This window comes from Brassica napus, chromosome A3 (assembly GCF_020379485.1).
Source record: "Brassica napus cultivar Da-Ae chromosome A3, Da-Ae, whole genome shotgun sequence".
Lineage (NCBI taxonomy): Eukaryota > Viridiplantae > Streptophyta > Magnoliopsida > Brassicales > Brassicaceae > Brassica > Brassica napus.
In genome coordinates this window covers 34,400,363-34,423,086 of record NC_063436.1, presented here as the reverse complement: position 1 = coordinate 34,423,086, position 22,724 = coordinate 34,400,363, and the positions used below count along the sequence as shown (strand labels likewise).

General features: G+C 38.8%; 1 long non-coding RNA gene and 1 pseudogene across 1 annotated transcript; both read right to left on the bottom strand.

Moving 5' to 3' along the window:
• Positions 1–8,387: 8,387 nt before the first annotated feature.
• LOC106354652 lies at positions 8,388–17,680 on the bottom strand (annotated as a pseudogene).
• Positions 17,681–18,439: 759 nt separating this feature from the next.
• On the bottom strand, positions 18,440–20,818 carry LOC106350310. The gene is made up of 2 exons (XR_007338479.1): positions 20,471–20,818; positions 18,440–20,388 (listed from the first exon to the last, which is right to left on the bottom strand). It is a non-coding gene; the product is annotated as an uncharacterized LOC106350310 (long non-coding RNA).
• Positions 20,819–22,724: the final 1,906 nt, after the last annotated feature.

Genomic DNA, 22,724 nt, shown 5'->3' with positions numbered 1-22,724 from the left:
ATTTCCGTTTAAATAAGGAAACTAGGAAAACCCTAATTTCCCAGAGGACCCGGATATCTGTTAATTACTACACGTCAAGCAATCAGAACACGAGAATAACAACGATAAAAATAAGAAATCGAAAAGAGAGCAAAGTAGATCTTATTCCGAATCTGCGTATGAGCGTTACAACAAGGTATAAGCCTGGACTCGAGAGCTGTCGGCGAGATTCCTAGTTCTAGCAACCCTAAGACGGCTAAACCTAATTGAGTCGCAGCTCGAAATAACAAAAACGGAAAATTGCCTAAATTGCTCTAAGTGCTAAGTTTGCTCTAAAAAAGTTCTCCTTCATGCTCCTCGCCTAGAACTCCTTATATACTAGCTCCAAGGTCGGTTTACGCTTTTACTCTTCTGCCCTTAAGCCGTCATAGCATAAAAATGGAGATATTCCATTTTTCCCGATTTTCACAATTATCTTCAAAACTTCCGTATTTATCCGCGAAAACTTGACATTTATCCTTCCTTGTGGACCAAGCGTAAACCAGGCTGTGGTTTACGGGCTTTTGGTTAAGAAATCGCAGGATGGGCCTCGAGTCGTGTTTTAGGTCCCTTTGGGCCGTCTTCCGACTCGGAGCGTTTACTACGATTTCTTTCGACAAAGAAAGAACTTTCCGCGGTTTCTAATCCACGAAGTTTGATCGATGATTTAGAATAGCGGAAAACATAGACTGAGCTCGCTACGGTCTTCGGGAGATAACATTTGAAGGTTTGACGAGAATGCATGTACTGATGTCGTACTGATGTTCGGAAGAGCTCGGTCACTACGCAGCGACTGAACTTTGGCTCGAGCCCGGTCGCTACGTAGCGACCGAGCTTGGCTCGGGCTCGGTCGCTACGTAGCGACCGAGCGAGACGGACGCTCGGTCGCTACGTAGCGACCGAGCGAGACGGACGCTCTGTCGCTACGTAGCGACCGAGCTTGGCTCGAGCTCGGTCGCTACGTAGCGACCGAGCGAGACGGACGCTCGGTCGCTACGCAGCGACCGAGCTTGGCTCGAGCTCGGTCGCTACGTAGCGACCGAGAGGGACGGACGCTCGGTCGCTACGTAGCGACCGAGCTTGGCTCAGGCTCGGTCGCTACGTAGCGACCGAGCTTGGCTCGGGCTCGGTCGCTACATAGCGACTGAGCGAGACGGACGCTCGGTCGCTACGTAGCGACCGAGCGGGACAGACGCTCGGTCGCTACGTAGCGACCGAGCTTGGCTCAGGCTCGGTCGCTACGTAGCGACCGAGCGAGACGGACGCTCGGTCGCTACGTAGCGACCGAGCGAGACGGACGCTCGGTCACTACGTAGCGACCGAGCTTGGCTCGAGCTCGGTCGCTACGTAGCGACCGAGTTTGGCTCAGGCTCGGTCGCTACGTAGCGACCGAGCGGGACGGACGCTCGGTCGCTACGTAGCGACCGAGCTGTGTGCATGCTTGGTCGCCGCGTATCGATCGAGCTTGGCTTGTCCGCGGTCTGATTTCCATACTCGAGTTTGTCCGCGGCCGATTTGGATACATGTCCGTTGCCTTCGGACAATCGGTATTTAGTGGTTCGATTGAGATTTGGACGATATTTTACTGCAAGGCTCTTCGTGAAGATATCTTTACGAAGATTACTTTTCGTAAAAACGTTTATGCTGATTTTTACGGACTTTCAGACATTGATTCCGTCGTGACCGATTTTGACCCCAACAGTTAGCCCCCCAGCTCGTTAGAACCATGAGCTTCTAGCGTGAGTTTCTAGCGAGTGGCTTGGCAAGTTAGGTGAGTTAGGCGGAATTAATGGTTGAAAAGGTCTGTGGTAAGTTATCTTCTCGCTCTCCTAAAAGTAGAAAGTGCGATAAGATTGGGGCTGCGCCTTATGACGGCTGCCTACGTACCCTTGTTGAAGGGATCAAGCCTTTCGTAGTTCGTCTTGGAGTTAAGGTTCTTATGACTAGTTTTCCAGTAGGACCTTTATGGTCTAGTTTTTATGTAGCGGTTATAAGGCGTGTTGCTGCCGATGGCATTTTGTATGGGTGTAGATGGAAGACTACGAGTTGTCGTCTCGTAATCTAACTCTGTGTGAATTGCCATATCCATAATCTGTTTCGAGAGTTTTCCGCAGTGTGTAAACTTGCGGGATTTTCTGAAGACGTTCGAACATTGGCAAAGAGACAAATTTTGGGATCTCGTATCAGAGTGTTTGATACTATGCCTAGAGATGTTAGAGACCAGTGCGCTGGGTTTAGGGCAAGACCTAGGTTTACTTTCGGTTTAAGGATTGTGCGGTGACTGGCCGGCTATCGTTTTTCCTGTTGCGATTTCTTCCTGATTCGTATCGATTTAAAGTCCGCGATAGGTTCTCGGCTTATACGACTTGTTTGATACGAATCGAGCATCTCTCCGGAGACCGGAAGTGCTGGACCAAAATTTCGGATTTCTTTTATAGCGCTATTATCCTTGTGTCGGATGTAAGAGAGTCATCTTCGTGAGATGGCTATGTCTGTTTAGGACGTTGAGAGTTTGTTGTGATCAGCAACAAACTTAATGGTAAAAAATACCGTTTCGAGTCTTCGCGAAGAATATTTTTTGAGAAGATGTTAGTGCGTATGACTGTTTGGTCTTCCATGAAGGTATTTTTATCGAGGAAGGAAATTTCGTCGAAGAACTAATCTTCAGGCGTCTGCGACGTCTCGCGATGCTGAAGATTTGTTATTCTTTCGTATGCCACGTTTCGTGCTTGAAATGTTCGCGGGCTTGAAGATATTTGCGATGTTGCAAGGGTTTAGTCTTAGCCATGCGTTTGAAAAACATTCTAGTTTGACTACGAATGTTCGCAGCCAAAATTGTTGTTCATGTTTGGATGCTAATAGTTTTATTTGCGATCGAGGAATTATGACTGAGGTGTCGTGTAAATTTGTCCATGGGAACAAGCGTTTTCCTTCATAGTGCTTTGTGAAGTGTTGGCCTTCCGAGATGTATTTCGTGCATTTTTTAGGATGTTTCGTATAGCTCTGAAGCTTTGTTACGAATTTTTCCTTACATGCCGCATATTATGGTTAAAACGTTGCGGGCTTAAAGTGAATTGTGGAGCGTATTGAACTTGGTCAATTTTCGAAAAGTTTAGATTTTCTGTTAACCGTTTGGTTGTTAGGACTTAGTTTCGTTACGAAGAATTTACCATATGATTTCCGACTGTGGGCTATACGATAATTTATCATATCATATCACCGATTTTACAGAGGTCGTAAATCAGTGATATGTATACATATGTCAAAGTAGCATTTTTTCTGCGGGTTTTACGAGAAACGTTCCCGCTGTGATTTTGATCTTAGGTGAAAGTTGCTTGGAGTTACTCATGGAGTATAACCGAAGTTTATTTCAATACGATCTAGTCGCGGAACGTTTTTCATAGGTTTTTCGAGAGGATTCTCATGACACATTCGTTTCTTGAACGAATTGGTCAACCAGAGGTGGATCTAGCTAACCATCGGGAGGAAAGTGATCCTTTTAATGTGCACGATGCTACATATATTCTCGAGTTTTCTTTGTCGCAAATGTTTTCGATGCTTTTCCGTGACTTACTTGGTACAACGGAAACTGAAAGAAATGCTTTGGTGATTGAAGATTTCTCGTAGAAATTTTTAAAACGAAACTGGCTTTCTGAAACCGGAAAAGGCTTCAATACTTTGGCTAATCGTCGAGTTTCAGTTTGATATTGGTACAAGTTTTCTGTACGCATGATTGCGACAAGAAATGATGTATAGTTTTTGAGATTATGTTCATGATCGTCTGGATATGTTGCTAGCGTTTAGACGAATATTAAGATTGTTGTTTGCCTATTCTTGACGATTTGCAGAAGTTTTTTGAAGTTTGGGAGTATACGAGTATAGTATACGTACCTACTCCCCCTTTTTTTTTTTACGAAAGAAAACGGTTGAACCGATACTTTGAAGGGTTGTGTACGTTTCCTCTTCTGATGTTTGGAATGATCGATAATTCGGGGCGATTTATAGACGACGCTTGGACTGTGATTTGGTTGTTTCCACGTTGACGACTTGGGATATGTCGGTTCAGAGAAAATTGCCAGAAAAGAATCGGTTTTAAGACGACGTTCATGTCTCTAACTTTTTCTCTCTTTAGGAAGCGAGCATGATATGCGTGGCGATCGTTTCTCGACTTTCGGAGAGTTTAGATCGGTTTGCAAGATCTGGATGAACAATTATGGAACAATATACCGAGACAGAAAAAATCGCCTAAGACTTATTTCGCTAGACTATCCACCTAGGTTTTAAGTTCCCTAAAGTTCTACGGCAGTCTCTTAGGCGTTTCTATTTCTTAGTAATTTTCTACGAAATTCCAAGCCTGATTTCAAGTCGGGAATACCTTAGTTCTCTCGTAGATCTGGGTTAGCCTCTTCTCTGTTTTGCTTGCTCATTTGCCTTTACTCTTTTCGTGTTTGTCTGCTCATTTCGAATAGCAAGAATATTGATTCTTCCTGGATATCTATCCTTTCCTGGCCGCGTTTAGGCAGCTATCAATTTTCTCAATTTTCGTGATCCATGTTTCGATCTTAATATCATTGGATTTACGAAAATGAATGAGCATATCGTCGAAAAAATCGAGTTGTGAGAGGAAGGATTGGGAGATCGTGGAGAGAGGCGGATGGGCGAATTCTGATTCTCGGATTTTGCTCCATCGCTTCCCTTATCAGAGATTCTTTTTCTACGATTGTTGTTAGAATTTTGAAGGTTGTCAAATGTTGCTTATTTTAGTTTTACGAAAGTTTTTCCGAAAAAATAATAGCGATCGACTCGTTCGCAGGTTGGTCACTACGTAGCGACCGACCGAGTGGCTAGGTCACTCGATACGTAGTGACCGACCGAGTGGCTTGGTTGCTCAATACGTAGCGACTGACAGAGTGGCTTGGTCGCTTAATACGTAGCGATCGACCGAGTGGCTAGGTCGCTCAATACGTAGAGACCGATCGAGTGGCTAGGTCGCTCAATACGTAGTGACCGACCGAGTGTCTTGGTCGCTCAATACGTAGCGACCGACTGAGAGTCTTCGTCACTCAATACGTAGTGACCGACGGAGTGTCTTGGTCGCTCAATACGTGGTGACCGACTGAGTGTCTTGGTCGCTCAATACGTAGCGACCGACTGAGAGTCATCACTCAATACATAGCGACCGACGGAGTGTCTTCCTCGCTCAATACGTAGCGACCGATCAAGTGGCTAGGTCGCTCAATACGTAGCGACCGACCGAGTGTCTTGGTCGCTCAATACGTAGCGACCGACTGAGAGTCTTCGTCACTCAATACGTAGTGACCGACCAAGTATCTTGGTCGCTCAATACGTAGCGACCGATCGAGTGGCTAGGTCACTCAATACGTAGCGACCGACCGAATGTCTTGTCACTCAATACGTAGCGACCGACAGAGTGTTTTGGTCGCTCAATACGTAGCGACCGATCGAGTGGCTAGGTCGCTCAATACGTAGCGACCGACCGAGTGTCTTGGTCGCTCAATACGTAGCGACCGACTGAGAGTCTTCGTCACTCAATACGTAGTGACCGACGAAGTGTCTTGGTCGCTCAATACGTAGCGACCGATCGAGTGGCTAGGTCACTCAATACGTAGCGACCGACCGAATGTCTTGTCACTCAATACGTAGCGACCGACGGAGTGTCTTGGTCGCTCAATACGTAGCGACCGACTGAGAGTCTTCGTCACTCAATACGTAGTGACCGACGAAGTGTCTTGGTCGCTCAATACGTAGCGACCAATCGAGTGGCTAGGTCACTCAATACGTAGCGACCGACCGAATGTCTTGTCACTCAATACGTAGCGACCGACGGAGTGTCTTGGTCGCTCAATACGTAGCAACCGATTGAGTGTCTTGGTCGCTCAATACGTAGCGACCGACTGAGAGTCATCACTCAATACATAGCGACCGACGGAGTGTCTTCCTCGCTCAATACGTAGCGACCGATCGAGTGGCTAGGTCGCTCAATACGTAGCGACCGACCGAGTGTCTTGGTCGCTCAATACGTAGCGACCGACTGAGAGTCTTCGTCACTCAATACGTAGTGACCGACGGAGTGTCTTGGTCGCTCAATACGTAGCGACCGACGGAGTGTCTTGGTCGCTCAATACGTAGCGACCGACTGAGTGTCTTCGTCACTCAATACGTAGTGACCGACGGAGTGTCTTGGTCGCTCAATACGTAGCGACCGACTGAGAGTCATCACTCAATACATAGCGACCGACGGAGTGTCTTCCTCGCTCAATACGTAGCGACCGATCGAGTGGCTAGGTCGCTCAATACGTAGCGACCGACCGAGTGTCTTGGTCGCTCAATACGTAGCGACCGACTGAGAGTCTTCGTCACTCAATACGTAGTGACCGACGGAGTGTCTTGGTCGCTCAATACGTAGCGACCGACGGAGTGTCTTGGTCGCTCAATACGTAGCGACCGACTGAGTGTCTTGGTCGCTCAATACGTAGCGACCGACTGAGTGTCTTGGTCGCTCAATACGTAGCGACCGACTGAGAGTCATCACTCAATACATAGCGACCGACGGAGTGTCTTCCTCGCTCAATACGTAGCGACCGATCGAGTGGCTAGGTCGCTCAATACGTAGCGACCGACCGAGTATCTTGGTCGCTCAATACGTAGCGACCGACTGAGAGTCTTCGTCACTCAATACGTAGTGACCGACGGAGTGTCTTGGTCGCTCAATACGTAGCGACCGACGGAGTGTCTTGGTCGCTCAATACGTAGCGACCGACTGAGTGTCTTGGTCGCTCAATACGTAGCGACCGACCGAGTGTCTTGGTCGCTCAATACGTAGCGACCGACTGAGTGTCTTCGTCACTCAATACGTAGTGACCGACGGAGTGTCTTGGTCGCTCAATACATAGCGACCGATCGAGTGGCTAGGTCACTCAATACGTAGCGACCGACTGAGAGTCTTCGTCACTGAATACGTAGCGACCGACGGAATGGCTAGGTCGCTCAATACGTAGTGAGTGACCGAGTGCCTTCGTCGCTCAATATGTAGCGACCGACCGATTGGCTTGGTCGCTCAATACGTAGCGAATGGTCGGACCAAGGCCGATCTACCCCTAGTTTTATCCGTACTTCCACAGTTTGGTCGTTACCGCGCGGTTCCAGGCCTATCGAGTGGTGTTGCGAAGTCGAGTCTTTTCCCGCGAAGTTTAGTGGTTCCGCGGGGATGGATTGCTCGAGTCCTTGCCGTTAAGGTTTCAACCTGTTTGGTCAAGGTATTCACGAGCTTATCCTGTTCTTCCGACCTTTTCTCATAGGTGGCGAACATCTTTTTAAACTCCTCGAGCGTCGCGGCGTTGGCTTGTGCGTTGGCCGCGGATACGTCCGCTGCTGGAGAATGGAGATCGGTGCTGCTGCCTCCGTTAAGAGGGGTTTGCACGTTATCCGCGTCGTTAGTTGACATGTCTGATTGAGAGTGTTGTGGCTTTTGCGGGTTAGATTGATCCGTAAGTCCCCCTCCTTCTAGCGCCAAACTGTGGGAACCAAAATTCACACTGTCGATTTCCGTTTAAATAAGGAAATTAGGAAAACCCTAATTTCCCAGAGGACCCGGATATCTGTTAATTACTACACGTCAAGCAATCAGAACACGAGAATAACAACGATAAAAATAAGAAATCGAAAAGAGAGCAAAGTAGATCTTATTCCGAATCTGCGTATGAGCGTTACAACAAGGTATAAGCCTGGGCTCGAGAGCTGTCGGCGAGATTCCTAGTTCTAGCAACCCTAAGACGGCTAAACCTAATTGAGTCGCAGCTCGAAATAACAAAAACGGAAAATTGCCTAAATTGCTCTAAGTGCTAAGTTTGCTCTAAAAAAGTTCTCCTTCATGCTCCTCGCCTAGAACTCCTTATATACTAGCTCCAAGGTCGGTTTACGCTTTTACTCTTCTGCCCTTAAGCCGTCATAGCATAAAAATGGAGATATTCCATTTTTCCCGATTTTCACAATTATCTTCAAAACTTCCGTATTTATCCGCGGAAGCTTGGCTCGAGCTCGGTCGCTATGTAGCGACCGAGTTTGGCTCAGGCTCGGTCGCTACGTAGCGACCGAGCGGGACGGACGCTCGGAGTGACCGAGCTGTGTGCATGCTTGGTCGCCGCGTATCGATCGAGCTTGGCTTGTCCGCGGTCTGATTTTCATACTCGAGTTTGTCCGCGGCCGATTTGGATACATGTCTGTTGCCTTCGGACAATCGGTATTTAGTGGTTCGATTGAGATTTGGACGATATTTTACTGCAAGGCTCTTCGTAAAGATATTTTTACGAAGATTACTTTTCGTAAAAACGTTTATGCTGATTTTTACGGACTTTCAGACATTGATTCCGTCGTGACCGATTTTGACCCCAACAAGATTGACCCGTGAGTATTGGTTATTATATTATTATACATTGATATTTGATTTTCATGCTTAATGTTATATATTTGATATTGATTGTAATATAACTAATTGTATTCAAATGACCTACACCGAATCGGGTAACATGGTTATTTATTGTACAAATATACGAATCCGTTTCAGATACATTTGTTATTTAGATATTTTGAAGTTCTTATACATCATAACCGAACTCATCCAGACCCAGAAGGATCAACTCAAACCCACACATAAATTTATAATATACAAGTGGGGTTAAAAAAAAGATATCCGAAAAGAACAACATGTACCTAAATGGATAGCAATATGCATGCCTAACTGATTTTATAAACTAATAAAAAGACATTTTTATGTGTTTGGCTAAATTAAGTGAAATATAAAGGGTTTTTTATTCAGTAAAATAATTATATGGAGCGAAAAATTAAGTGACAATAAATGTAATACATTTTTATTCTTTTGATTTAAGTTATTATTTTATTCACAAAAACATGTATTTGAATTATGTTTTTAGCTACGTTATTTTCCACCGATTGCAGCTAAAATTAAAATAAAGTTTTAGTAAAATAAACTAAATCGAACTTTTAATCATATGCAAAATCCAGTTGCTTTTTTACATTTTTGATTTTATAATTGGCATAAATTTAATGTTGATTAACTAATAAATATATATCTACACTATTATTATTGTGATAATATCATTAATGATGTGATGTATTGTTAAGGTAATATAATTAATAAAATTGATAAACTGAGTGAAATAGAGAAATACAATTAATGCAATTATATTAATGAAATTACTAAAAAGACACTATTTTTTTTATACAGCTATCCATGTTTCCAAACAATTCTCATTTATACTGCTATTCATGTTTCCCAACAGTACGAAAAGGTACTTTAACTTTAATAATATAGATGTCACACCATGTTATTTTACATTTTGATTTTATAATTGACACAAATTTAAAGTTGATTAAATAATAAATAAAATATGGACTATTATTATTAAGACAATATAATTAATAAACATTTTAAACTGAGTGAAATATGGAAATACATTTAATATAATTATTATAATTAAATTATTAAAAGGACACAATTTTTTTATATTGCTATTCTTGTTTCCAATTTATACTTATATCCAAGTCTACAAACAATATCAAAAAGTACTTCAGTTTTAATAATATACTAGATCATGACCCGCGCGCCCGCGCGAGTTTTATTTTTGTTTGTATACATTTCGAGTTTGTCCAATTCCTTTTTTTGTTGAAAGAACAATATTTAAACTGTGTTTTGTATTAGTAGTTTTTCATCGGTATATTAGAGATATTTCCGTGCAGTGAAAAGACTAACATAATATAAAGAAATACGATTTGGATGAAAATAACTGTGTATTATAGATGTTCAGTGAAACACTAACCTAATAGTAACCAATACAATTTGGATTAACATATCAGTGTATTATAAACATAGACATAAGGTGAAAATACTAATTTAATATTAACGAAAACAATATAGACTAACATCTCTGAAGTCATCATTATTATTATAATAAAATAATTGTAATAATAAAATAGATAAACAAACAAAAGTGTAAATTTTTTTAAAAAATTAATTAATTGATTAACCTCATGCGGATATATAAATGTTTTAATTGATAGATATAACAATTTTTTTTGTTTAAGTAATGTAAATAGAAGTGTACTAATCGAAAAAAATAATAGTTTACAATTTTTTTATTAATAGAATAGTATTTTCAATGTGTATGCAAGAATTATAAGAAATAAAGAAACAAAATGTGTTTGGTTAAGAAATTAAGTGCAATCATATAATTGTTTTTGTTTTATAATTAATGGCAATCTAACTATTATGATCCATAAAGCAAAAATTTATTGTAATCCACAAGTCCATATCAAAACAATAAGCCCATAAGTAACAGCATTAGTCCAGGAAAAGAAATAATAAAAACGGTTATCTTTTATTTTCCTTTTTCTTACTTTATTTTGTTCTACGAACATAAACGTGTCTTTTTTTTTTGGAAGCATTACATGTACCTCTTCGAAATCATCGATTCAAGTTGAAAGAACCCGATCAATGTTTTAACTTTCAGAGAGCACCAAAATTTCTTTCTTCATTCTCGTAAACAGAGCAAGCTCATCGATAGATATACTCAAAAGGTTAGAATCTATATTCTTAAGAATTGTTTTCATCCGGTCTTCAATCGAGGCTGATATTCTTGTTCTTATAGAGATTTATTTGTTTGTGGCTAGATTTATCGATTCCTATAAGATCGGCTATCAATATCCTCGATTGAGAAATTCACGGGTTCTTACATTCTCTGTAAGTTTTCTTTGTTGGTGTCTCTCTCTGATCTGTTCGTCTTCCTCTATATTCATAATAATCAAAGATAAAAAAAATAAGATACAAATCTAGACTGAAATACAGATTTATGTTAATACAAAATTGTTGAATTTGATACTCGAGCTATCGAGTAAAGGTTGGACTATCAGTCGTTTTTATTTTTTCGGTTAAAAGTATCGTCATTCTTTCTATCAGTTTTACATTTTGTTCTCTGATCAAGATAGTTAGATTGCTACCAGGAGTTTTCCATGGCCACTCACAGCCGTTCCTGAACTGTCCCTAGTTTTCCGTCTGGAAATCTTCTAAAAGTATTCTTATGGTCTTTGTTTTTGTTTTATTTTGTAGTATCCTAACAAAACGGGAGAAGCATAAACGGGAGAAGCATCATGGAGATACACAAAAGCAATTCAGGAGTTTTCCATGGCGACAATGTCTTGCATCAAAATATAAAGTAAGTTGTCTGGGAAATTTAGATTACTTTTAGAAGATTTAAGTGGAACTGTAAATGGTAGATAGGTTTTTCCCTGGAGAATGTTTGATGTGCTGAAATGTTTGTACTGTTTTAGATGAAAATTATCAAGCAAATAATGAATTATTATGATATGTATTTAGAAACGTATGTCAACAAAGCGTGAAAGACAAATAGATAGTTGTAAAAAACCAAAACTAACGAAAAAAACTGATTCTGGATAGTAGCAATTCTCACGCTTCCACACTTCTCACGTTTCCACAGCTCTCACGCTTCCAAACCAGAAACTCACTGCGGTTTTAAAAGATAGATAAAATACAACACACCTTAATAATATAGATTAGCAAAATAGAGAGTAGGTAATTTAAATCAAAATGACTAATCATTGCCTAACCTTGTCGACTTCTGAATTTAGTCTCCGAGGTTGTTGAAAACCTCTTTGAAAACAACATTCATTGTTTTTCGCTGAGGTTTTCCATCTTTGTCGACTATCAGAATCTTCAGACCCTTTTTCGATGTCACTCTAGAAATAGCTACATAAAGCTGTCCATGTGAGAACACTGGTCTTGGTAAATAAATTCCAACTTCCGAGAGTGATTGACCTTGGCTTTTGTTGATTGTTATTGCAAAAGCCACAGCCAATGGAAGTTGCCTTCTACGCATTTTGAAAGGCAATTTGGTGTCTGATGGTGTGATCAATAACCTAGGAATGTAGACAGTATCACCAACTTTTTCCCCTGTAAGTATCTTAGCTCCCACCATAAACGGCATTAGTTCAGTAATCACTAATCTTGTTCTGTTCATTAATCCTTCTGTAGGAGCAATATTCCTCAGTACCATGACTGGACATCCAATCTTCAGTCTTATACTATGATTTGGCAAACCAGAGACCTTAATGCTGTTTAGAAAATCTGGACCTAGGCCTTCATCGTTAACTGATCTTACATCAGACAGATCAATACTATCAGAGCTTAGATAAATCTTTTCTTCACCTGCGTTTTATAAAAATCTTAGTTATATACTCTCAGAGCTCAGATAAATACAATATATAATTTAGTATATTGAAGACGAAATATGAGTATTTACCATCAAGTTTATCCAACATGTATTCGTTAATAGTATTGTCATCCTCGTTTGTTGGACATAGAATAGCTCTCTCCTGGAAAAACTTTGGGTTATTGTTTCCTTGTAACAAAGATGATTCTCCATACACTGCCTTGCTTATCGCTTCTATAGGCTCATTTGTGTCTAATATGAGAAACTCTTCTGGTATATCGATTAGAGCCTCACCATCATTAGGCTCAGATAGTTTACCATCTCCAACATCTAATATCCATTCAGAAAAATCCTTAATATCAGTAGCCTCTTCAGGAGTTAGACCAACAGACAACAATCGCATATTCTTTGTCAATTTCAGAACTTTGCAATGCTCCCAAAGATACGACAAATTCAAAGAAGCCAAAACTATATCAGCCCGACTGCCACCATATATTACTGGAAGTATCTGTCTAAAATCACCTCCAAAAACCACCACCTTTCCTCCAAAAGGCTTCTTGGTTTTACTTCCAACAATATCTTTTAGACTCCTATCCAAAGCCTCAAAACAATGCTTGCTCATCATAGGAGCTTCATCCCATATGATGAGAGAAGCTTCTTTCACTAAGTTCCCTTGATCTGTTCCATGAGTCATAGTACATGTTGAAAACTCATCAGGACTTAAAGGTATCCCAAATCCCACCTGGTAACAATAAAGATGCAATCCCACTTGATGCAACGTTAAGAACAATATCACCTCTAGATCGGATTGCTGCAGATAGTAATTTCCAGATAAAAGTTTTTCCAGTGCCACCAAATCCATAAACAAAGAACATTCCACCTTTGTCTTCTTTAACAGCATCGGTGATCTCATTATAAACTTTCCTCTGTTCGGCAGTCATCTTCTGAAGATCACTATCAAGAGTAGCTATCAGTTCTTCACGATTGTAGTTATGTTCGTCTACTATCAGGACATTGGAGTCGTGATTACTGCTCCTATTTAGTTTGGGCATAGATTCATATTGTGAAAGAGAACTCCCATTTCGTCTCATAATCTTTTCAATCTCTTGGAGAGCAAACTGTTTTTTGTCATCATCACTTAATATGAGACCTACAAATTCAATGTCAGGTAGTGTTAAAATGCAAAATCAACACTAACTTTACTGAGTGTTTAATATGCAAAATACAATTAGTTTATTAAATTCTTACCAGGCCTATTCAGAAGAAGTCGCCTATTATGCTCAATATCTTCAGCCAAACACTCCCATGTTTTTTCCCAAACATCCTCCGGTGTAGACAAACTACCAGAAAGCAGCATCATGACAAAAACATGTCTTAGTGAACTTGCAAAACCGTCAAAACTTCTCCTTCTTATATCCTGGATATACTCTTCATCATCATCTAGCAACCCACGCGCAAAACATGCCTCTTTATAGCTAGGATATAGAACAGTATTAAATGTCTTCATGTCGTCATAACAGGTAGGGCCTCTGACAACGTTCAGCAACACTCGCAGATAATAAGAATTCTCTGGATTCTGTGGAGCATAATTTATTCTGCCTATGCTGAATCCCTTTTTTCGCTTACTGAACTTCTTCTTCGTTTTATCATAAGTATAGAAGTTCGGAATTTGAGCATAAGTAAGAGTTCTTGCAAATTCATCAACTTTACACAAATCAAACCATGCCAAAAACATGGTATGTGTGATAAGCTTACGATTGACGACTTCTTCAATCTTATCTTTGCCTTTGAAAAAAACAGTCTGTTTTCCAGGAAGATGGAATTGAAGCTTCTCAACTGATGTAGATCGATAATGTATTGGGAATAAAAAAGTTTGCCATGAAGCTTCACAAGAAGAAACATATCTGCAAAAACACACAAACGATTATCATGTTATAAGATAGGGCATAATGCTTTAAAACCGAGTTTCAATTAACATTTAGGAATTCAGATACCTGCAATCAAAAAAATCTTGGAATTCATTTTTTTCTTCTCAACGTTAGCTTCTCCATTACTGCCACCATTAGATTCACCACAACCTGATGGTTCCATAACGACAGTGACACGATCACTACCCTTGTTGATGTACTTAAATAAGTACTTGATAGAGCATGTTTGGTTGCACCACTCCACATTAATATGAGCTCTGTATAGAAGAGAGAGTTTCTTGTTGTATGGGATCACAAATCTGTTATCACATTTGATGCCATTCTTCATTACAAAATTATCAGAATGCTCTTGCCTTCAATAAACAGGGAAACCTTCTTTAGTTACCGTAGTCTTCTCAGCATAAGATTTCGGATACAACTTAGAACATTTACCATTCTCCATATATGGTGCATTCCTATTAGCGTGACCACACGGTCCGTGAATCATCATATCTTTAATAACACCATACAGCTCTGGTTCAGTGTCCTTAATAGGAATTTCCGCCGTTATAATCTTGTCAATATCATCAGTCATGGGAAACTTACATGTAGGATGCATGAACAGGAGAATATGAGCATGTGGCAGCCCCCGCTTTTGGAACTTAATTGTGTACATAGCTGAAACATTATAAGCAGTGAAAAAAACTTAAATAATCAAATAATTGTAAACTTATAAATCAATTTGAATTAATAAAGAATGTAAAATTATAACTTACACGCAACCGTCTTTCCTAGCAGATTTTTCTTAGTTAAAGCATCCATCAAAGAGTCGAGTTTGATCTTAAACATCCTAGAAATGATTTCTGGTATGTCCTCTGATGTTAACTTGCGCTCATTTAGATATCTTGTGATCTCTGGCCATTTAGGATTGCACGTGAACGTAATGAAGAGATCTGGAAAACCAAAATGCTTGCATATAGCCATTGCATCCAAGTAGTAATTCTTCATATATCTAGGACCTCCTGTAAACGTAGCTGGTATCACATATTCCCTACCTTGCTCATGCATATCGGTGGCCCCTGCACTTGCTGACTCTTTCAGTGAATCAAAACTATCTGATCGCAGAGATGCCTGATTAAATTTCAAATAGCGTAGACGATTGGACTCTATGGTAGTATAGGCATCAACCAAGAATTTCTGGAATAGGCGCCTAGAAATTAAAAGAGTGTGAGACTCGTTCTTTCGTTCATGGAGACGAAATGCAAAGAATTGTCTCATGGAGATAGTCTGTCTTTTTTGTTTTTTTGTAGCTTCGGTGACTCCTTTATTAATCCCAAGTCTATATCCATCCTCTCCATATATAAATATTAGAGGATATTGAAGTGTGAAATAGGCAGCATGAATCTCGCTGATCCGCATAAGCTTTCCAGAATGTTTCTGTAAAACGATATCCCTTATATCCATGTCAAGATTGAAATCCCCTAGAATCAATGCTGCAATTTCAGATGCTGTAGGAGTGTTATACGTCCTTCCATCTTTAAAACGATCACTAACAATCCTCATGTGAAAAGTCTCTTCCGGATGTTCTCTAAATCTGTCCCTTGCAGATCTAAACTCCTTTACATATGGATTAACTGCATTTAACACCTCAATTAAAGACTGGATAATCTCCTTCTTCAAGTTATCTTTCTTCTTGTGTTAGCCACTATTTTTACCTTTGCTTGTTAAAGAAATTAACAAAGAATGTGATAAACTAAAACCCAATAATGCATTAGAAGCTTGATTTTTATAAAATGACAACAACATACCTCAATGCGTTTGCTCTGTTTTCAGCTTCATTTTCAGTATCAACAATATACAGTTGTCCAAACTTGGCAACTGCTCCATCATTTGGCTTTAAACTACCCACTAAATGATAGTTTTCACCATGAATCTGAAACATTTGTGGTCCACGGCCCTTTTGAGCAGCTCTTTCACAGTTTCCACCAATCGATGTAAAAGAAAAAACCATGTTGTAAGGTCTTGTGTTTTTCTGGAAATTCTTGCTCAGTGGGTCATCTCCAGTAAGCAATCTTGTAATTATTTCGGGGGGTTCCTTTAGTAGCGGCAACTGAACCTGTCCTTGCATACAACACAGCGAAAAGATGGGCTTGCGTGTCTTTCGACTTTTATTAATACGTTCTCCAAACCACATTATAGCTCCACAATGACTGCAAGTATAGGTAGGATCACCGTCATCTATATAACCTATAAAGGAAGATCAAAATATAAGAAATGTTAATTATATTGTAGGAAAAAAATCTTTGTTAGCTTTTACAGGAAGAAAGAGATTTTAGTACCTAATTCTTTACAACTGGTTTGCTTAGCACATGAGTTTCTACCAGTAAAAGCCATTTGTAGTAAAGCTTCCATCCTGCTTAAAACTGACTGCTTGCGTTCTGCTTCAGTCTTCTTGACATTGTGATCATCATAATTTTCAGTCTCTGAATCAACCTCAGACTCAGAATCAGTATTCTCAGGGGTGGTACAGTCAAAGTACTGATCTTCATTCACATAATGAGAGCCTTGATAAACACAAATATGACCAGAATGATTATATAGTTTAGAAATTTATAATAATATACTCGATAATAGAATTTATATATATCTCACCTTCAATAGCAAAATTGTCATCTTCTTCTGATTCTTCTTCTTTGTCTGTCGTTTCACCAGGTGATGGATTTGATCTTTTCATGTTATCATTGACTTTTCTTGGTCTCTTATTGATAACCTGAGTTCCATTTTCTTGTTCTAACGAAATATTGGTGATGTCATTGAAAACAGTCCTGCTTCTCTTTCTAGGATCTATTGAATCAGCATGCCTTACAGTAGTCAATCCTGATTTACAACTCTGGTTTGCTAGTAAAGATAGAATCAATGTGTCAGTCCTCGAAAAATAGTATGAATCAAAGAACTTGAGATAGTTATCAAAACATTTGGTTTAACAAATATATGAAATGTATTCTCAACGCACTTGACTTTGGTTGTGAATATGTATGTCTCTTTGCCATTTCAGATGATTGACAATTTTCCTTTCCCATCTCACCTATAGATATAACAGATTATGAGCAGATAAATATCAATTAGTGGTAACTGAATTTCATATTTAAAAAAACTGACCAACTGAAAGGTTTAGGCTAGTGACCGGTGTGAATGGGATCCTAGGGCTGTTCAATACATCATTGAAAAATCTATCAAAGATAGATCTAACCGGTATAGATAGCGCACTTGTGGGAGAGCAGACATCTGTATCATACTTATATCTCTTCGCTGATGCTTGTCCATTTGATTTTCTAGTATATGAAGTAAATTTAAAAGTCTCAAACAATGCGTATCTGTTAATGTAAAACATGGGAAATTATACTCGAACTTCAATGTCATCTTACATGAGTTTGGATGTGAATACCGAGTTCTCTTTGCCGATTGTGATGATTTACCATTTTCCTTTCCCATTTCTTGAAAAAAAAAGGATAAGTATGTTCTTCACTGTAAATATTACTTCCTATATTATTACAAAGTACTTACCTCTGGATCTTTTAAAATTGTTGACTGGTGTTGTAGGTGTTGTAGTCCTGTTTTTGACATCATTGAAAACTCTGTTGGGAACAGATCGATCCGTTAAACCACGGTGGCTGCGAACTGACAATTCATCAGTTGCCCGATTTTCTTTTTTTCTCTTCATTAGGTCAGGCTATGAGGATGAAAAGAAATATCGATTAGAAAGAGTAATAAGGCTTATGTTTATACTTTGAAAAGAGGCTTGGTACATATCTTACTAACAACTATGAACCTTTTCAATCTGCTGCTTGAGTAGTTTGTATGAATTGTCTGTGAATACTTATGCTCTGGTTAAGATAGCGGCTCACGATGAAAGCTTTTTGTTTTAGGTCATGTTCATTGGTAATTATGTGGGTTAATGATGATTATGCAATCGTTGCAAAATGTTATTTGTTTTTAATATCTAATTATTTGGTATATTTGCTTGTTTCTTTTTTTTGTTCAAGTTAGATTGAATATGAAAACACTACACGGTGAAACTTACAACCGTGCGGGAAATATTGTGTCAACTACATCATCAAAAATATCAGGTATGTTCCAAAACTCTCATAGCTATAGATAATTAGTATGTTTGATAATTAGGATAAGTTTTTCTTATGCCGATGGTAAGCCGCAGTTGTAGTGATTACTGAAGCACATTGTGGTGTAGAATAATATAGAAAAAACCAATTTTATTTTTAAAAATTAGGGGAAAAAACCATCCAAAACCCAATGAAATGAAAATCACGCATACAACATTAAAATAGATAAAAATAAAAGCTCCCAAATTTCAAAAGACGACATCAAATCATCAAGGTCATCAACTACTCTTCAGTCTTTGTATTCTCCATCTTGATCTTCTGAGTGCAAGGTTTCTTAGACGTAGATGTCATGTCCAATAGATCAGCATCTGCTTCTTTGCGCTTTGAGAATGGGGTTGAAAAACCTTCAGATGAACTTTCTTTGTTTGGATCTACCAGGGAAACCTAAGCATCAACGCATGTGTTAGAGTTTGAATGCAGATTGTCCAATTACTGATACTGATGTACCATGGGAATAAATTAAATAAGTAACAAACTAAAATAATTTACCTCACCACCAGAAAGAGTTGACGAATAAGTGTCCAGCAAGGAGCATGGCTCTGTCTGAGATTCAATTTTCTGAATTTTATCTCCAGACCAGACCTCAGACACTTTAAAAGTGGTATTTCCATTGTTTACATTGTCAGTGCTTAGCGAAATACCAAAACAAAAGGATTTTCCAACTAAACTTTCAATAGGCTGAGGTAGGATAGTTGGATCTTCAATCTAAAAGACGAATGCCAAAAAACATTAGATTTTAGGATAGACATAGTGGATCAAAAATACTCATAATAAAAGAAAAAAAGTATCTCATCATAGGAACCATCCCAAAGTTCAGTTGCAGCACTACCAATAATAGATTGAGCAACAGAGTCAAGCATCATTACTATGCATGAATCGCTATCATCTTTAACAAACAAATGAAGTTTGTACCTAACAGTACAAAATACATTTTTAGTATTCAAAATACTTACTGCTGTAAATTAACTTAAAGACAAACAACAGAAAATGCTCTGTCACTTACTTTGGAGAGACATCAGGTGTAATCCCACGACATATGTCACAATAGAAAAGTGGTTTCTGGCTGGGATTTGACATTACAGAACCAGCAATAGAAAGTTTAGGAACTTGCTTAGTAACACGTCGGTTGTGTCGGTTTCGGTTACAACCAAAGTAGAACCAACCCCAATCAGTGTCTATTGACTCAATAGAACAAATGATTTTGCAACTCTCAACCTGAAAAATTATACACACGCAGAATTAGATTAGAGATACAATATATTTAAAACAATCAAAGAATTGGAATCATCTGCAATTTACCTCAGTAGCTTCCAATATCTCAGAAATTGCTCTAACAGGAATCTCATCCCAATCTTGTTTTTGTTTCTTGGTAAGTTTCTTTTCCTCTCTTTTCTCAATAAGAGCCAGAGGAAGATCATTCGCCAAAATCCTAACATGGATGTTTTAATATATGATTAGACTTATATAAGTACAAATAAATAAAGGCTCTAGCATCATAAAATAGTAATATGAACTTACTTTTCTTTCAGTTCAATTGCTTCCTCCAATTTTGGGTTTATAGCCACGATTGAAGCATCAAAAGCATTGCTGACTTGTACTTCACCTAAAGATGAATGCAAATGTTTAATTAAATAAAACAACTTAAGGATTTAGATATAGTGGATGGTTTGAAATCATATAATGTATACCTCTGAAAAAGGTGATCTTAGCAAACCTTATCAAGCAAATAACAATTTCATTGTTGTTATCTTGGAACACTTGGTCGAGTTGTTCCGCGAACCTCCCCCACAAGCAACACGCAACATCATCACCACTTGATGTTTACAGATTGAAACGCAAACAAAGTCAAAGTCAAATTGATGTAGTTAGTATGAAACTACAGATACCAAAAATAACATTAACAACTATATATGATGATTATAATTAACCTGGCGTCGCAACGAAACTGAACTCTCTGCTCGTCTTTCCCCCTAGCTTGAACAGTTTGAATTCCATCTAGATCTACAACTTGTCCAATAACATCTGTGTGGAAATAATCATAAAGAATCGTTGTTAATATATCCACCGTATTCGACATTCATAATATATTATAAAACATCCATACCTTTAAGGAAAAAATTCTTCTTCTCATCGATTTTCCTTAGATCATCGTAACTTGCTAGAGAATGATAGTGATCATCAGATAGAACTTGACATTTTGTTATCATGGTTTCTTCTGAAAAAGACAACTTGTATCGATGGGTTGTTGGGCGATACTGTCCAGAAATACCCAAAACTGCAAACATATCAATTGTTTTCCACTCTCCAACTGGTAATTCGCGTTGAAGGCGAGAAATCTGATTCCTTTTGCACGATGCTGCTATCTCCACACCCTAGAAAGCAGGCAAAAATAGACTTTAGATCACGAATAGAAAAAGTTATAAAAAACAAACTATAAGCAATATGTACAGTTTCATCAGCAAGGATGAACTCTAATGTGTTGCCTGCAAAAGCTGTGGTTTGTTTCCAAGAATGAAGCACTTTAACTAGAATTTGCCAATTGTGCCTGACATGTTTCACACCATCGATTAGAACTTTTGTGCTTGGTTTAGACATTTTTTTTGGGGAACTTTTTGTGGATGTCGAATGATGAATAAGAAGAGAAGTATTTATGGAGACATTGAAGTGGGAGGTAAAGAATATTCTCTAACCTATTAGGTTAGTTATAATAAATACAAAATCTCTAGATTTTATTCTAACCGGGAGTTTAGGTTTAGTAGAACAAACTTGGAGAAGGGGGTTTTCCATATCCGAGATTTTTGGCATATATGCACAACTTGGGGAAGGGGTTTTGTTATAAACATTTTTTATAAAGTATATACTGATGTTTCTGTTATTGAAATAAGAATATACGGTTGAAATCAAATCTTCTGTTTTAAATGGAAATATTCTCGGGATCAAATCTTCTGTTTTAAATGGAAATATACTCGGGTTTTGTTATCTTCTGTTTTAAATGGAAATATACTCGGGGTTTTGTTATAAAAGTTTTTTGTTAGGCATTATGAAGTTAAACTTCATACGACCATATCTGTATTTTAAAATATAATTCACACGACCATATGAGTATTGTAACATATGAAGTTTTGTAACCTATGAAGTATTTTAAAATATAATGACTAATCAATGCCTAAACGTGATATGGACCAGTGTAAAGAGAGGATTTTTTATATAGTGTAACTTTGATATAATATAAGTATGAAAATGTGAGAGTGTAAAGATAGGGTTTTTTATATAGTGTAACTTTGATATATATATATACGTTAACGTTTCACATTAGAGGTAACAGATGTATATTTTTATGGTGGAGTTTGATACGGTGGATATAAATAGATATTAGATGATGGAGTTAAATGGACTATATTGAACCGATAAAGGAAATATTTAAATGTATGGTTAGGCTAAGAATAATAATGTGATGTCCAACTTAAAAATCCACCTAGAAGAAGTTGTAATGTTTCTGTTTTAATAAGATAGATACCGACTTGACTTCCAGGCTGCACATGCATGAAAGCCTTAATCATCTCCGCCGCTTCTATACTGTTGTTCTGCCTTCTTGAATTGACCTTCATTAAATTTGAGCCTTTGTGAGAACAACTCCAAACCATGTAGGAAGGAGTGCAGACGCATGCCCTCAGGAGATTGATGAATCAAGTTGGGAGTTGCAAGCCTTGGAGACAGGAGAAGAGAAAATTCCAGGAGAGTATATAAAATGCCTTTGCGATATCTACCTTAATGGTAATTCACTTCTGCCCTTTGTTCTTATGATACCCATTAACTAGTTCTCCCACCAGTGTAGTGTTCTCCATCAATAACCGTCCTTTCACAAAGGCTGTTTGACTAGGCAATATCAAGCTTGGTAGTATAGGCTTCAATCTCTTTACCAAAAGTCTTGAGATAACTTTGTATGTAGTGTTCAAACAGGATATTGGCCTAAACGCTCTTATCATTGAGGCTCCTGGAAACTTTGAGACTAAGGTGAGTATTGTTGCATTTTCAGTTGAGGGGAGAAAAGCATATGCGAAGAAGTTCTTAATGGAGACCACCACTCAATTCCTACAGTTTTCCAACTAGCCTTGAAGAAAGCTGAAGTTAAACCGTCGGACCCCGGTGCTTTATTAGCATTCAACTTGAACAAGCAGGATCTGATTTCCTCTGTCGTAGGAAAGAGTGGCATCTGTTGGAGTTAATCATGAGGGAAGATGAAACCAGTGAGTTCTACGATCCAGTGTGGTGCTGAGACGATCCCTGGATAGTGATTATTTGTAGGGCCGAGAACAGACTGAAAGTGATTAACAGCGTGCTCACTCATCTCTTGCGGT